At 41.4% G+C, this 10,404-nt stretch overlaps 1 long non-coding RNA gene across 1 annotated transcript in view; it reads right to left on the reverse strand.

Annotated features, from left to right (window-relative positions):
• The window catches only part of LOC133666460 (uncharacterized), a 168,015-nt gene extending 158,141 nt beyond the window's left edge, over positions 1–9,874 (reverse strand). The window contains exons 1-2 of the long non-coding RNA XR_009830639.1: positions 9,414–9,874; positions 9,204–9,329 (exon numbers count right to left, since the gene is read on the reverse strand). This is a non-coding gene — a long non-coding RNA (uncharacterized LOC133666460). The remainder of the gene's footprint in view (positions 1–9,203; positions 9,330–9,413) is intronic.
• Between the last annotated feature and the right edge of the window lie 530 nt (positions 9,875–10,404).

A 10,404-nucleotide genomic window follows, 5' to 3' on the forward strand; every position in this document is an offset into this window, starting at 1 on the left:
ATGTACGAGCTTTCGTCTTCGCCCCCCTTTTTCCTCTGCCGTGAAGAGAAAAAACTGTATTAATCTTGCGACAATCGCGCGGTATACCCCATCTTCTTCGTTTCTCTCCACCGTCTCCCCCTCTACCCCTTTCGCCACCTTCCGCCATCGTCCAACAGCTTAAGGGAACGTTTGAGACTAAACTACCACTAAGGTTGTCATATTGCTCCCGATCTCGAATCTGAAATTCAAATGGTCGCCGCTCCATGACTTTCAAATCTATCGATTAGCAGATAGCACCGCGAGCAAGTACAAATTCACAGTAGCAGACGGGAATATTTATGCTTTCGAAAAACGGAAGAGGGTAATATCCCTGGCCGAATGAATGAAAAATTTATCCCGCGAATCGTCTGTCATTTTGTATCTTCCTTGGAGGGTGACGCGCGGAATACGATAATATCTACACGATCCGTATATTTTCTGACCGAATATTTTCTTCGTTCGATTCAAAACGATTCTTTTCAACCTTCATTTCATCGATCGCCTGTTCCATAAATATTCCATCAAAAAAAAACCGATCCACCCACGAAAATACGCTACGTATCGTTCCCGTGTTCATCGATCCAGAGCCTGAATCCTTAATCGTAAATCGCTCGGAAAGATTTACTTATCAACCGTCCTGCAAGGCGATAATTAATCATTTTCTTCGTTCGATTCAACGCAAAACGATTCTTTTCAACCTTCATTTCAAAGTTCACGCGACTAAACAAAAAATCCACGAAAATACGTATCGTTCATCGATCTAGAGTCTGAGTTCTGAGCCTTAATCCCGATCATATGTAAATCATTCGGAAAGATTCTGCAAGGCGATAATTAATTATTTTCTTCGTTCGATTCAACACAAAACGATTCTTTTCAACCTTCATTTCAAAGTTCACGCGACTAAACAAAAAATCCACGAAAATACGTATCGTTCATCGATCTAGAGCCTGAGTTCTGAGCCTTAATCGTCACCCAATTATATGTAAATCGTTCGGAAAGATCCTGCAAGGCGATAATTAATTATTTTCTTCGTTCGATTCAAGACAAAACGATTCTTTTCAACCTTCATTTCATCGATCGCCTGTTCCATAAATATTCCACAGAAAAAGAACCGATCCACTGACGAAAATACGCAACGCGTATCGTTCCCGTGTTCATCGATCCAGAGGCTGAGCGATAAACCCCTTAATCGTCGCCCGATCGCACGCAAATCCTTGGCTCGGAAAGATTTACTTATCAACCGTCGTGCAAGGCGGTAATTAATTATTTGGCCCCGAGGCCTACGTGGTTCGCGCGCGCACGCTACGAGAGACCGAAATTAATTCAATTTAATCCACGTCCACGCGAGGCGGCCGCGAAGATCCCCGCTTCCTCTTCCCTTCCTTCGTTCAAGCGCAAAAAACAAACGGGCCAGCGGAGCCACTTATGCAAAACACCGCCGACGGCAATTAAAACTAAGTAACAATTAGACGACGAAGGGGTCGAAATCCCTGGCGGTGAACGCGTGACCCTTCAACGACGCGACGCGGGCACAAAAGCGGTTCCTTGGCCCTTCTCCTTTCTTCCCTCCGTCTCGCGATGAAAGACTCCTCTTTTTCTTCGTCTCGCGCTCGTCTTTCGATTTCGTTCTCTTTTCGCGCACGAGCCACAGTCCTTAAGGATCTCGATTACGCAACTTGGAGTAATTTAACGAACGCGGAGTGTGGAAACCGCGGCGGTAATCAGAGGTAGCTACGCCCCCGGATGCGAGTAATATCGAGTAATAATTGGTGATATCGATTAAAAAATTTCCCCTCGTCACTGGCAATTAATCTTAGGATCTTCGTTTCTCATCGACTTCTTTTTTCTTTCTTTCTTTCTTTCTCCCTTCATTACTGATGAATCCACGTTCAATCGCGCGTTACTCGCAGGAATTTTCCATTCTCCTTCTTTTTTCTAGGGAGGTTATATATATATATATATGATATTTCGAAAGAGGTCCGTTAAGAGTTGCAATCCGGAAAGACAAGAATAATACAAGGATGGAATAAGTTGCAGTGTCACGGAAACGATATTCGCTTCTCTCGGGGGTATGTTTATGTGAGTGTCGTACACGAGTCACTTTAATACGCAGTTAACAGGACCGTTTACATTACCCACGTTACAAAGTGTAATCGCGTAAAGAAGATTGGAAATATTTTAACGGGGGAAGGAGGGAATAAAACGGAGAGAATCTTCTGTTCGCTGAAAAGACGAGGAAGAAAGAAATTATACGTAGGATTGAATTCCACTTCGCCTCGTAATTAAGCAATAAACGGGTGGAACGGCCGCGAACATTCCAGCGTCCATCCTGATAAACGGAAAACATTTACGAGCCCCGCGTCTAAAAATTCTACGTGCAATTAGCGTTTCGCGCGAAACTCGTACTCGAATTGCCATGGCTTCGCGCAAATTTATCAATCGGAAACGTGCTCGAGAAGAGAGGGAAGCGAAAGTAGCGCTTAACGAACTCTTACGGGTAATCGCGGGTGAGGAAGCGCGAGAGAGATCGGCGGTGTGTCTGCGGGTAATTATAAGTTTTTCGAGATGGGCCGGGTATTGCTATTCAAGGTCTTTTCCATCGTGAACATCGGGCCAAGTGCGATCAAAGTCGTAACGACAGCTCTCGAGGCACAAACTCGAAAGTTTTCCAAGGCGGAGAGTACGCGCCAACTACTTACTCGCTTTCGCCAAGTTAAATAAACGATACCTGTTCTCTTCGCGTCAAATCTTCCCCGCTCCGTTATGACGAAGCTGTCGGAGAAGGGAAACTATCCGATTATTCTCGATCGTCGACTTCAAGATCTCGAAGAAACCTCGTTACTTCCACGAAGGATCTCGTTTATAATCGAGTTCGAACGGTCGAAACCTCCTTTTATTCTTGCGTGTTCGACAAAGTTGAGGCGAGTTCTCGAACGGGAGGGGCGTTCACGTAGCCCGGAACCAACGCTGTAATTCCCGATGATCCGGTCGCAAGAACTGTCAGTAACAAATGTGCAGTCGGCCGCGAGCCGTAGCACGGCCGAAATCGCGCGATCAGAAGTCACGGTAACTTTAATTACCAGTTTTCAATTCGTTAGCGGTGCGCAACCGCGATACGTGACCGGAATCCGGCCGTTTTGCCGGGCAAAAAATTAGCATGCCTCCCTGCGACGTACCGCAGTCCGGTTAATTTGCAAAGACGCAAGGAATCGATCGGGCGGAATTGTCGTCGTAGATTGGCCATCGCCGTCAAAGGGGAGTGGATAATTTGAACCGGCCCAACTTCGAGTCGAATCGAATCGTTTTGCAATTAAGTTTTTCCATCCGGAACGTGATCGACGTGATTTCGCGTTTCGTTATATGTTTCGTTATATGATTCGAACGAAACGCGTTAAAAGTCTTACATCTGTAGATTACATCCTACGATTCTTAAAGTTTACGAGTAACTCAATTCTATAACGTAATTGAAACGCGAGGTTCGATTCGATGTACGAAATCTACGAAAAACTGTTCCACTCTTTACGACATCCTTTACACTCTCGATTCTAACTAATCGGGTCGGAAGTAACAGAATAGGTGAATATCAAGCGAATTTATCTCCAATTTTCCACAATACCGTTAATTATTATTTATTATGAACATTCATCCATCAAGGATGCGGTTAAACACGGTCCATCGTTTTCGATTTCTCATCGAGAAATCCCCGAAGCGCTGTCTATCAACACAATGACGTGATTCGTTGGATAAACTCTACTCTGATTTACATTAGTACGAACTATCCTCGCGTGCATCCATATATATATATATATATATATACTTTCAAAGCAAACGCGTGAACATCGAATTTTATATGTACATTCGATTCGTCGATAATTGTTGTTTCGCAGGGATCTAAATGCAATAATATTAATAGGAGGAGCTCCTCTCTCGTATCGAATATCTGCCTATCGGTCTAACACTGGCGGGGAAATATTACGAGTTATTCGTCCAGATTAAAATTCAAACGAAAACTCGGAGGGGGCAGCGATGTTTACGAGAATTTCGCGTATCCGCCGAGGAACACGGTTGTTGCTACTCCCGTCGAAATTGGAAATTCGAAGCGTTCAAAGCCACGCGATACGATACGCGCGTTAATTTTAAATAACGATACAATTGATACGTTTACATAAATTCAATTAAGGGATATGCGGCTGGAAATTATCATTTACCCGCATCACCGTAACGCGAGACGCATCGAAAAAACAAGTGGTTGGGACAACGTGGGTTGCCGTGGGCGTTAGCTTGTGTGCGAATCGTAATCGCGTTATCGTAACGCCTGCCGGCCCGTCCAACAAAGGGAAATTCGATTTGAAAATACCACGGCGCAGAAAACAATGCGTTTACCGCATTGCGAAATAATTTGCTCCGGTGTCATTACGCGTCCTCGCGACACTGTGCCGCGAGTGTAATCCAATGCCTCCTCCTCTCCCTTCTCTTCCTCCTGCTCCTCCCCCTCTCTCCGTACCCCCGCTTTGTTACACGGGGAGGGGGAAGGGGCTAAACATCATTATTTGTAAACGGGCGGGTATTGATTGATCGAAAAGCGATGAAAGTCGGCCGACCTCGGTCGGGCATCGTGCCACGCCTCGCCCCGCCGCTGCGAAAGATAGATCGACGTGGAAACGAACGCCATTTCCTGCCACGGCATAAATTTCGTTTCATGGAAATGAGCGAAACTCGTCTGGGCTTTTGTTTAAATCTGTTTCCGCGCGGAACTTTCACGGGGGGCCCAGAATTTATTTTGTTACCTCGTAACGCGATAGACGGAAATTCTACGACTTCGTTTCGTTTCGTTTCGTTTCGTTTCGTTTCATTCGATGATATATTGCGAGGAATTCCTTTGTCGAAGTATCTCGATTCGATGAACTTACTTTCCAATTAAAATCCCTCCTCCTCCCCAAGTATTGAGAAATATGAAATACGAACGATATTATCCTGGTTGGTAATTAATCAATTATTTTTCCCACGGTATTTCATTTATATAAATTCGATAGACAGTCAATTTAACGGATAGATTCATTCGTTATCTCGATATTCGTTTTCTTACTCGAATGAGTGAAATTTATAATTGGAATAAATTCTATTTAATTTCTTTTATAAACTTCTATCGCAACAAGTTCTTATCATGAGAAAAACAACTTTGTAAGATGATCTGAATGGTGTCAAATGATTGAAATCGCGATCTCGTTCCTCGAAAGAGAATGCGCATACCGTTGCACCGCATCGATCCCCTCCTTCCAAAAATCGCCGAGCTCAAATCGCTCGTAACAAAGATTTAATTGAGGCAATTAACGAAGACAGAGTTTAGAAGTGGGGAAACGAGAACGAGAGTGACAGGGAAGTGGTGCAAGAGAAGGGTTGTCTGGGCGAGTGTGACGATCGAAAAAGAGAGACACGCGTGTGCCTCAATATTTATGTACAAGGTGTTCCAACAACGCGATTTCCAGCTAAAAGGGGCAAATTAATCGCTGTTATTACGAGAGAACGTACGCGTCTGTAAGAAATTATTTACACACGAAGTAATTCCACTGATAAAATTCAATTAATATATCCTTTGAAGCCGAAATTATAATTAAAATATTGATCGACAGGCGTGTTTTTTTCGCAGGCGTTCGACCAAAGCTTTTTAAAAGCGTCAAAGATGGATTTAATGTCGTGCCTCTTTATTAACTCTATTATAATGTTGGCTGAAATTTTTAAAATAGTTGCGAAATGAACCGACGCTTTCATTGTTCGAACGAAATTCTATTTCAATTATTCTTGCGAATATTCTCCGCACGCACACGTGATTGCTCTCGATAATTAACTAATTTCGTTACTGCGTCAAAGCTTAATGGATAATAAAAAAAAAAAAAATTAATTTAAACATTCAATCATTTTACGCTAATTGTAAGGGGTCGGAATCGAGTGATCGATATTCAATCATTAGGGAAATTTAATCGTACATTGCGGAAATAAATTAAAAAAGAAATAGGCGATGCTCGGAATATTCGAAACGAAATAATGTAAAAAAATTATATCACGTTTGAATATTGATACGATAAATTTTAGTGGATCAGTTTCTTCTATTTTGGAAAAAGCCATAAACGATATCAATCCAACTATTTCTTATTTCCAGAACACCCTGTACGTCACGGCCAGCCACATCTACACGCGCGCAAGCCAATAGATATACAGCGGAGTGTGAGACGGTCGGCGTAAGGGTGGAAGTCCCTGTGAAGGGTCCTCCACTTCGCCGAAAAGCAAAGGACTTCGAATGCGTTATTTGAAAAGGGACGTCCGTTCCGTTGGGGTGGAGAGACGAGGCCGAGAAGTGACCCTCCATGTATTATTCCCTTCGAACGTCATTTCAAAAACGGCTTATCCGCCGCGAGACTATTAATGTCAAGCCTCCTCTTCGTCGACGCGTAAACGGAAGGGAAGGAACGAGACGGATGACGAGGACTACTAGGACGACGGACGACGAAGACGACAACGACGTGAACGACGATCTGATTTGTCCAGAATCCTTCCCGATTTAAGGCGACCCCGGATTTAAATCCTTCCGACGAGCACTCCGCCGTAATGAAGCTGACACCGAGCTCGCCACACCACATTTCTCTTCGCCAGAGAAAGAGAGAGAAAGAGAGAGAGAGATTTTTTTTATAATTATTAACGTCCGACACGCTGAGAATTACGTTCAACGTAATTTTCGATGAAATAAAATATCATCCGGCTGTATATTACGGTTTTACCGTCGATATCCACCATAGCCCGACACGAAACTGGCCGGATATAAAATTATTCGTGTTCCTTTGCGCACGATTATTCGCGTTCCGTTGTGGAATTTTCGTCCAACGTTACACGCCGCGTTTTACCTGCACGCGGTTCACGTACGCAACGTTGATCGATTCAAGCGCATCAAAGGGGGATCAACGCGCGAACGTGTTACGCGCTTGGCTGTGAATCGCTGTGAATAACCGACCGTTCACCCTTGAGCGAGGAGAGCCGTGAAGTCCGCGATTGATTCACTGTGAATTGGTTCACAGCTGAATTTCAATCGGTTGTCTTGAATTGTATGAAAAGAAATTATCCCTAAAGGGTAAAAGCGAATAAGTTTACAGCAATGTCTCAGGAAAAGCATGCAATTAATAATAAAAAAATATATCGAGGAAAATCGTGACGAAAAATAAAACACGAAGGCAATCGAAAAGTAGAGAAACATCACGAAACAATTCGTACGCGAAATAAAGCAACCTCTGTCAGTCGCGAGATCCTCCCATTTGGAAGGATTAGAACATAACGTCGCATTCTCGTCGTGAATATCCTTTGCCCCTTTTTCCTCTCAACCAACCCTACTACTTCGTAAACGTTTTCATAAATTCCGTGCTTGGAACGCGGCGCCACGATGAACAGGACATAAAAATCGGCCGATTATTCTAGCTACGTGGGGGACAGTTAAGCGTTATCCGGCAGATTGTCTGCAACGTTCGAATGTTTCCATCGCGGTACGGATAAAAACGCATCGCTTATCGATATCGAAAAATCGTTAGGAAGAGCGTAACCCCGCCAGATATATACGTCGAGAGATTCCCCGGCGTTGCGTGTATAGGAGCATCGAGGAGAGACGACTCGCGTATACCTGCTACGGTCCATACCCTAGGCTCTCACGCCATTTCAATTATTCTTCGTTACAGATCTCGCGGCCGCGAAACGTTTTACTCATTTGCGAGCATTGCTCACGATCCTCGTGTTTGCTTTCCGAAGATTGCCGCGATAAATCAACGCTTCCACTGAGAGATCGGGAGAATCAAGGAGGGCGTCGAGTTTTTTATTCGGTTCGATTTTCCAGCGAGCAAGCATGAAGGATGGCAGCAGGATAAAGAGAACCGAGTGGACCGAGTGATTTACCGCACGAGCCCGTTTGTATAGTTACGTAACGAGTTTTCGTTTTAATCTAAATATTCTGTTTCTATTGTGCCGCCCGTAGCGCAAACATGATTTTTTCCCCCAAGCATCGATACGAACGATAGAAGATAAATAAAAAAGAAAAACAAGACGAGACGCCTACCGTGTCCAGACGTCTCGTCGACACTTTTATTATGGCAATCGTAAAATAAGTTAGCGATCACCTGTGTTCGGTTGACCAAATTTATGGCGAGGCTGATTTTATATCGTATCGAAAAGGATTTTTCGTATTGGGCGATGTTCACGGCGACGGAACGCGTTTTCGTGGCGTTCGAACGAAATACAAGATATGTTTAATTATGATAAAAACCGGACGAGAATATCTTATTTTTAATTCCGTCGAATGAAAGTGTAAAAATCGTGAAAGCAAAATGACAATAGGAAGAATGGGGTGCGGGACTGAGGAAAAGAACGCTTACGGTTTTGTTAATTAAATTTCTGAATTAATCCAGGTCGTCGCGACGCCACGGGCGGGTTAATAGTTTCTCTTTATCCCGGCACAACGAACAGCTGAGAAAGTCGACATTTCTAGCACGTGCGACTACGTTCTTACAACTGTTTTCCACGAACCTGGAAAAAGGAAACTTCCTTTCCTTTGCCTTTATGCCGATGTATACGTATGATCGTCGGTTTAAGATTTACTGTCACCTTCGTCGATCACGAAATTACGAACGATCAAAGAAATGAATTGGATCGATAATTTTACAAAAATTCGATATCTCCACGACTAAATTTATGTTAAATTTTATAAATCACAATGGAAACTTCCGAAAAAGCTCAATGAATTGAAATTTTAATGTACCATATAATAGAGGTAATCCTAATATAATACGGTATTTACATAATATCGTTTTAATAAAACATAGTTCATAAATTGTAACAATGCTCTTATGGTCAATATAACAATATAAATTTTACAGTCAATATAAATTTTAATAATACTGACGTAATAATACTGTAATGTTTTCATTTTACAGTATTGAATAAAATTGAAACAAAAATTTTAAAAATACAAACATTTTCCTCAAAACTAAATCCCGTATTATAGGATTAACCGTGTATAATAATATACGAAAATATGAATAATAAGCTATTTTCGTTAACGAAAATATTGAAATCAATCGAATTACTCAATCATGTCATTAATTAAATGTTTTCAATAAATATTCATGCATTCACAGAAATTACAAACTTACCGCATCCGATGAGATGTCAAATCATCACGATTCGATAAATATTTACACGATGAAGATTCTCCTTTGCAAACATGCTGTGCCAGTAGTTCGTGCATGTAATGATATTAAGTGTATTTAACCTATATCCTGAAAATAAAGCAGAAAATTAATATCAACATGAATATTGGATTATTACCATTAATGACATCATTGTGTACTAAATTAGTGTACCGTTTAAAATCGTCAGCATTTCCAAAATAAAGATAAAATATACACATTCGTTCTCGAAATTTGCGATCGAAAATACGACTCTGTTAACTACGCAGCTAACGTGATTCACGTTATTATCTTAACGCGGGAACTCTTATTGGAGTCTATAAACGAGCTTCAAGTTTAGGTCTTGACGTTTATCACTTTTCACTGCTCACTTCTTGAAAGTTATGAATTTCTCTGAAATTATGAATCACAAACAAATGTCGTTATTTGATTCTAAATGTACCGAACCGAACTGGACGAAAAGAACGTAAAATTCCAACATGGCTGACAAAGGAATGCGCGATACGTCTCGCGCATCATATTGCGCATACGTCTTGCGCATAAACCGCGCGAATCGTATAGAAAAGAATGCCAACAGCCAGTGTTCAGAGCAATAAATTACTACAAAAAACATATTCGAGATAACTCTTAATAAAATTGTATAAAATAATAAGATACGATTACGTTTTAATTATAAATCGAGTAGATAACACGATGTGATTATAACGCGATCAAGAAAGATTTTATTAAAGCGATCTTGTTTTTATATATATTTTTTTTAAATATCTATTGTTCACTTTTTTCACTGCTCACTTCTTAAAACTTTTCTAAAATTATAAATCAAATAAACGTCGTTATTCTCTTTCGATTCTACAGATGCCGAACTGAACCGCACGAAAAGAATTCTAACATGGCTGATCAAGGAATGCGCAATACGTCTCGCGCATCAAATTGCGCATACGTCTTGCGCATCAATCTTACATACATTTTGCACATCAAATCGTGAATATATCTTGCATATAAATCGCATGAAATGCATAGAAAAAGGCATCAAGATAATACATTATTTTAAACAGTTATATTCACGATAGTTGCTGAAAAAACTACACAAAATAACGAGCTACGGTCTTAATTATAAATCTTGATTATAAATCGGATAATACGATGTAATTATAATTTAAGAGAA

This window comes from Apis cerana, linkage group LG1 (genome assembly GCF_029169275.1).
Source record: "Apis cerana isolate GH-2021 linkage group LG1, AcerK_1.0, whole genome shotgun sequence".
In the NCBI taxonomy this organism is placed as follows: domain Eukaryota; kingdom Metazoa; phylum Arthropoda; class Insecta; order Hymenoptera; family Apidae; genus Apis; species Apis cerana.